Raw genomic sequence first — 7,742 nt, 5'->3', positions numbered from 1 at the left:
CTGATCCATACATCACAGTTGGTACAATCACTTTCTCATATAGAACTCTCTTTACATTCATGCCCAACCCTCTATTTTTTACTACTCCCTTAACTGCCCCCAACACTTTGCAACCTTCATTCACTCTCTGACATACATCTGCTTCCACTCCACCATTTGCTGCAACAATAGACCCCAAGTACTTAAACTGATCCACCTCCTCAAGTAAATCTCCATTCAACATGACATTCAACCTTGCACCACCTTCCCTTCTCGTACATCTCATAACCTTACTCTTACCCACATTAACTCTCAACTTCCTTCTCTCATTAACTCTCAACTTCCTTCTCTCACACACCTTTCCAAATTCTGTCACTAGTCGGTCAAGCTTCTCTTCTGTGTCTGCTACCAGTACAGTATCATCCGCAAACAACTGATTTACCTCCCATTCATGGTCATTCTCGCCTACCAGTTTTAATCCTCGTCCAAGCACTCGAGCATTCACCTCTCTCACCACTCCATCAACATACAAGTTAAACAACCACGGCGACATCACACATCCCTGTCTCAGCCCCACTCTCACCGGAAACCAATCACTCACTTCATTTCCTATTCTAACACATGCTTTACTACCTTTGTAGCAACTTTTCACTGCTTGCAACAACCTTCCACCAACTCCATATAACCTCATCACATTCCACATTGCTTCCCTATCAACTCTATCATATGCTTTCTCCAGATCCATAAACGCAACATACACCTCCTTACCTTTTGCTAAATATTTCTCGCATATCTGCCTAACTGTAAAAATCTGATTCATACAACCCCTACCTCTTCTAAAACCACCCTGTACTTCCAAGATTGCATTCTCAAGATTGCATTCTCTGTTTTATCCTTAATCCTATTAATCAATACTCTACCATACACTTTTCCAACTACACTCAACAAACTAATACCTCTTGAATTACAACACTCATGCACATCTCCCTTACCCTTATATAGTGGTACAATACATGCACAAACCCAATCTACTGGTACCATTGACAACACAAAACACATATTAAACAATCTCACCAACCATTCAAGTACAGTCACACCCCCTTCCTTCAACATCTCAGCTTTCACACCATCCATACCAGATGCTTTTCCTACTCTCGTTTCATCTAGTGCTCTCCTCACTTCATCTATTGTAATCTCTCTCTCATTCTCATCTCCCATCACTGGCACCTCAACACCTGGAACAGCAATTATATCTGCCTCCCTATTATCCTCAACATTCAGCAAACTTTCAAAATATTCTGCCCACCTTTTCCTTGCCTCCTCTCCTTTTAACAACCTTCCATTTCCACCTTTCACTGTCTCTTCAATTCTTGCGCCAGCCTTCCTTACTCTCTTCACTTCTTTCCAAAACTTCTTCTTATTCTCTTCATATGACTGACCCAATCCCTGACCCCACCTCAGGTCAGCTGCCCTCTTTGCCTCACGTACCTTGCGCTTTACTTCCACATTTTTCTCTCTATATTTTTCATACTTCTCTATACTATTACTCTGCAACCATTCTTCAAAAGCCCTCTTTTTCTCTTCCACTTTTACCTTCACACCTTCATTCCACCATTCACTGCCCTTCCTCATGCTGCCTCCAACAACCTTCCTGCCACAGACATCACTTGCAATCCCAACAAAATTTTCTTTTACTAACTTCCACTCCTCCTCTAAATTACCAGTTTCTCTTACTCTCACCTCGTCATATGCCATTTTCAACCTTTCCTGATATTTACTTTTTACCCCTGGTTTTATTAGCTCTTCAATCCTCACTACCTCCCTTTTACATTCACCAACTCTATTCCCCCACTCTTTTGCTACAACTAATTTTCCTTCCACCAAAAAATGATCAGACATACCGTTAGCCATACCCCTAAACACGTGCACGTCTTTCAATCTTCCAAACATTCTTTTAGTTATCAACACATAATCCATTAATGCCCTTTCTACTACTCTTCCATTTGCCACTCTTACCCATGTATACTTATTTTTATCTTTCTTTTTAAAGAAGCTAGCACTTATTACCATCTCTTGTTCAACAAACATGTCTACCAGTCTCTCACCACTCTCATTTTCACCTGGTACGTCATACTTCCCAATGACACCTTCTACCTCTCCAGCGCCCACTCTAGCATTTAAGTCACCCATAACAACTATATAATTCCTTCTACCCAGTCCTTCTACACACTTAGTTAATTCATTCCAGAACTCATTCCGCTCTTCTTCACTTTCTCCCTACCTGGCCCATACGCACTGACAAACGCCCAACATTCCCTACCCAACCTAACCCTTACCCACATTAACCTAGATGATATCTCCTTACATTCCACTACTTTACCTGTCATCCATTCACTCAGCAATAACGCCACACCCTCGCTCGCTCTTCCCCTTTCAATCCCAGACACTCTACCAGACATTTCACCAAACATCACTTCACCTTTTCCTTTCATCTTTGTCTCACACAAAGCCAATACATCCATCCTTCTACTTCTAAACATACTTCCAATCTCATCTTTTACTCTCTATCGTACTACATCCACTCACATTCAAACACCCCAAAACTAGAGTGCGGGGAGCAGTCACTCTCCCCCCAGCTCCATCTCCTTGTTGATGTCTCGCAGGAATTTTATACAGGAGAGGGGGTTCCCAGCCCCCTCGTCCCGTCCCTTTTAGTCGCCTCTTACGACACGCAGGGATAACGTTGGCGCTATTCTAATTTTTATATTGTTCACAGGTGAGGCATAATGTAGGACCTTGTCCAAAGACCATGAGATGGGCTTTAGTGGCACTGCAGGCCTAAGCCTGCACATGTTTTCGGAATCTTATTAAAGATATCAGTCATCAGATCCATTTAAAGGGCATATAGAAGAGGTCTAGTCGGGGCTGACTTGCACATAGATATTGGTCCATGGATCCAAATATCCAATCAAGTGACCTCTCTTGCAAGGTCGGCCATACCCTTGGTGCTTACTCAAGGGTTTATATGGGGACAAGGCCGAAGAACTAAACTTCTCATAGTATCCAAGGATACACTGCCTCCTTCCTCAAAGGCCATCGTGCTGTTGGCTGCCAGACCTTGAATATAGGGGTGGATAGAGAAGGACAGGCAGAAGATCATGAGATTGCTTTTGACCCTTTTGCTTTACAAAGCAACTTACTTTTCTCAAGACGACTCGTATTGTCTTCTAGTTGACTAGACTTGTATTCTTCTAGGAATTCTATTTTGCCTTTTGCGATCCCAGTCTTTTTCCTAACTGTTAAGGGCAAGGAATTCATAAGATGAAGGGATCAAGTGTACTGTGATAAATCGAAGGCAGAAAACTCCTGAACCTCCTGGATAATCCTAGGTGCATAACTAGGACTAGCCTCAGCCTCAGTTCCTTCATTACAGGGAACGGGGTGTTGCTTGGGCTACCTGGGAGCCAACAGAGCCCCTCTTCCCTGGAAGGGTCTCAGCATGTAGAGGGCCTTCCAGTCTCAGCATGTAGAGGGCCTTCCAGTCTCAGCATGTAGAGGGCCTTCCAGAGGAAATTTGAGGGGCTGAACAGGAATTCTAAGTCCATCACTTCTATTGTAGAGACATGATGTCTGTTACCTCAATTAGAGGATCCTCGTATGGGGCTAAATAACGAGATAGTATCTTGATAACGCTCGTGATGAAGAGAACGATCTGCAGCTTGGGGACTTGTTCCCATCTGGGAGGGAATGGGTCTGCGTCCGTGTACCATTCCAACTCTATTGGGTTGAACCTGAGAAGAGCATCCGCTGTCACCTTGCGGATCATATATAAAAGAGCTGCTGATAGGCACCATTCCCTTAAGGAAGGGATGTCTAGCATTCCCTAATGAAATGAGACGTCCCTTATCCTCGACAGTTTCGACGCCTCATTATCGCTTCGATGACCCAGATCAACCTGAGGAGGTCTGATCTGTGTCGAAAGAGTTTCTCCACCCATTACATGGCTAAAATGGCCTACAGGTCCGTGGCCTTTGGTCATTGTAGGGTAAGCGAAGAGGGAATGACCATCATTGGTCCTATTAGATCTCTTCGAGCGTTTGATGCGTATCTTCTCCAGCCTCTTAACGCATCTTACAGCTGTGCACATAGTACTGGGTCTGTCATTATCGTGAACTGGAGAGTTCAAAACTCCTCCCTGTTAGCGTCATGGAATCCTGACTGATTACAATAGTCTCTTGACAGACCTTGCGATCTCCTTTTACATCCCCAGGGGAAAGAGGTGTTAGGGTGACTACAAGTTTCAATGATTTTTTTTTTTAAACACTGAAGCCCCTGAGCTGGAGAGAATCGAGACTTCTTCAAGTTATTTGCATCCTCGATGTTCAGGGGCCGGATCATCTCCATGGATGCTCATAGACAGTCGTTTTGGGTGCTGCCCATCCCAGCCTGTCGTCCAGGGCCATTGTTGCCCGAACTCTTTCTAGGCTTGGTTTCGCTTGACTGTGTGTGCTAATTCTGTGAAAATCCTAGGACTGAATCTAGTCCGACGAGAATCTTGTCTAGGATATATGTTATCTTATGTAACTTGGATCCTAGGTAGGAGGGGAGGGGGTGACTGACTGGAAGTTGCTGATAGACATCTTCCACGTCTGGCTAGATTGTTAACACCCCTTACTGAATAAGGTCCTTATGTTCAGAAGGATTAACATTCTGAACTTGCTGTTTTATTGGAACTTGAGTGGTGCCAAGTCCAGAATGACTCAAGAGTTTTCTTGAGTCTTTCACGTGAACACTAAACAGTCATCCTTGGAAATCGATGGACTCTACTTTCCTCACCGCTAGTATGCTCTAGAGCTCTAAGGTATACTCTTCTAGGGGGATTTGAAAATAAGAAGAGTTGAGGAAAGGATGGTAGAGATATGTCCATTTCCATTCTAGTCTCATCTTGGTTAGGCCTTGGACCCAAGGATCGAAGGTCCAGAGATCCAGGAGGAACTTCCCTCCTACCAGAAGCGTCTGTTTGCTTCGCATGATCAGAAGGTGTACATATCTGACCGTCTGTAGAACAACGGTCATTGTAACTGTGGGATGCTGTTTAACATCCTAAGGAGAACTAAGAAACCCTTCCGTCCTCCTTTTAGGGCAAACTTGACTGTTTGCCTTTATCAGCTTTTCAGTGTTTCACTGTAATATAAGATTCCTTTCTATTGTATAACGCTTAGGATAAGTACGCTGGAAAAGAATAGGAGACATACATGTGAATCCTTCCAGCCAACTGCTGCGGCCTTCCTAATTATTGATTCTAGGGCATCTCCTTTCAAGAAGGGCCAGATGGAAGATTCTAGCCCATAAGGATAGAGTAGCGTAAAAAGCGCCTACATCCGGGGAATTAATAATGAGAATCAAAGAGGCTGATGAAGCGTCAGTGTAGAAAAAAAGGGGGGGGGGAAGTGGATCCCCCAAATCAGTTAAGTCTCAGCAAGAGATTGTGCTTAGAAGCACAGCGTACTGGAAAACCATTCTATTGTATGGTTATGTACCAAAGATTTTTGTCTGTGATATGGTCCTATACTACAGATGTACAGGGTATTGTATACCCCTATACAACTGGCATATTGTGGAGGATTTATTTTTGCTTTATTTTAATTTTTGTTTTGGCCAAATCCTGAGAGAGAGAGAGAGAGAGAGAGAGAGAGAGAGAGAGAGAGAGAGAGAGAGAGAGAGAGAGAGAGAGAGAATTTAATTTGCTTTAGTTTTGCTAAATCGCGCGTGCGCGAGTGTGTGTGTGTGTGTGTGTGTGTGTGTGTGTGTTTGTGTGTGTGTGTGTATGTGTGTTTGTGTGTCCGGGGTGCGCGCCGAAGAACAAGTGATAGTTAGCGAATGATTGTTTGTAGTGGGAAAGACTGTCGGTATATTTGAGGTTGTTTGTTTACATTGTTTTTAGCTAGGTTACGACAGTGGTGAATGTTTCTGAGCGAATGCTTTTTTTATTTGACTGCAGCTTAAGGCAGTTGTGTGAACGCTGGATTATATATATTTTTCTTACCAGCGTTGGAAGTTTTCATTGATTTTCTGAGTAAGTACAGTTTTGTTTATCTTTGCTTATCGTGATTGTGAATGATAGGAACAATTTATTATTTATCTTTGATTATAGTGCGATAGTTCAGTTAGCTAGAAGTGTTCGTGTTTTTTTTTTTTATTTATTTTGGCAGGCCGTGATTCCTCCTTTGGAGAGACTCAAGTTTTGAAAGTGGATTATTGTTGATGACCAGGCCTGTAATAAAGGATTGCATTTAGACTTCGCTAATCGATTGCTCAACTGTTGATGACCTGGCCTGTATACGATTTTTTTTGGACTGTTTTTTGGATTTCTGAACGGATGATGACTTGGCCTTTGAATTAAGATTGCTGATGATGATGATGATGATGATGATGAATATGATGATGATGATATCAATGACCCCAATCAGGGAAGTACTGTTTGCAAATTGCCACTCAGTGGAATAGTTGATCACAAAGCGGTGATAGTGGTAGTTTGCCATAAAAGACAGTTTGGCTTGTGTTGAGGACAGTGTCGGTGTCTTATAAAAAATAATATATACATATTGGTTGTGGTCTATTTTAATTTTAAGTTTGTTAGGGTTTTTTATATGAATGGTGTTTTGGTTTTTGCATATTTAATATTAAGTTTGATCAGTTTTAAGTATTTTGAATGTGGATGCTTTTGGTGTTAATTATTTTAGTTTGTAAGGTAATATAGCTTTAAGGTTATGTTTTGTTTCAATTTTCCTTCTGTCCAAGAGTCCGGTTGATAAAGTAAGGGGAAAGTTTGTGTTGTGGGACAATTGTCAGTTAGAGTGATTCAAGGGTGTGGGGGTTGTTTTGCAACATCCCACCACAATATTACCGTCAAGGCTAGTACTTGGGGGTAAGTTAACTGGCACAGTACTTCAGTACCGTTATGGGTAGCAGTTCTCCGGCATGTCAGTGACTTGTCGGCTGTCAGCGGGTCGCTGACAGAAGTCACACCATCCTAGGCAGTATTCAATGTGACTGGGTAGTGGTGAAAACTATACGCATAGTCAGCAGCCCTCTTAACCATTGGCGACTCCTCAGGCTGTCGACAGTCCGCCGGTTACCGGCGGGCTGCCGATTGAAGGCATACCAACTCAACTATTGACTGGGTGGTGACCAAGGGCACACACTGCTGGCTCTCAGCGGCGGAGTCGAATGTGACATTGAATCAATGACTGCCGTCGTTGTTATCACTACAAGGTGTGGCCTGAATGTAGTCTCTGCCTGGTGTTTTCAGCCGGGGGTTCGAGTCTTGCTCAGATTCATTAGTGCCGTTAGTATTTGCAACCTTACCATCCTTGTAAGGCAAGGTTGGAGGGTTTGGGGGAGCTTTAAAACCTTAAAAACCTTAAAAACCTTTAAAGGGAACACTAAATTGTTAGTTATCGAAATGAATAAGTGAAATCTTCAGTCCAATTCCCGTAGAGTTTTCGTATTTTTGCGAGTTCGCAACTGAACTGCATTTGAGATAACTTCTGAAACCAAACCAACTGTAGTTCAACAGCTTGAGACTGCCATCTTGTATGCACTGGCAGCGAGAGGGGGGGGTCTACCCCCATCTTCACCTCCTCTCCTTGAACTGGAGTGGAGAAAGGAGGGATAGGGGACAGGAAGTCCTTTAGGAAGCTGTAAAATAGGTAGGTATGGTTTTGGAGAGATTTTAGAAATCTCATACACAAATGTGTTAT

The 7,742-nt window shown here is 43.0% G+C and overlaps 2 protein-coding genes across 3 annotated transcripts in view; both read right to left on the bottom strand.

Annotated features, from left to right (window-relative positions):
• LOC137632605 (uncharacterized) overlaps positions 1–7,742 on the bottom strand; it is a 110,138-nt gene that overhangs the window by 76,015 nt on the left and 26,381 nt on the right. The window lies entirely within an intron of this gene.
• The window catches only part of LOC137632602 (uncharacterized), a 141,706-nt gene that overhangs the window by 133,797 nt on the left and 167 nt on the right, over positions 1–7,742 (bottom strand). The gene's annotated exons all lie outside the window — the stretch shown is intronic.

Source organism: Palaemon carinicauda, chromosome 41 (assembly GCF_036898095.1).
Source record: "Palaemon carinicauda isolate YSFRI2023 chromosome 41, ASM3689809v2, whole genome shotgun sequence".
Lineage (NCBI taxonomy): Eukaryota > Metazoa > Arthropoda > Malacostraca > Decapoda > Palaemonidae > Palaemon > Palaemon carinicauda.
Note: the sequence above shows the minus strand (reverse complement) of the source record. Positions and strands in the feature narration are given on the sequence as shown.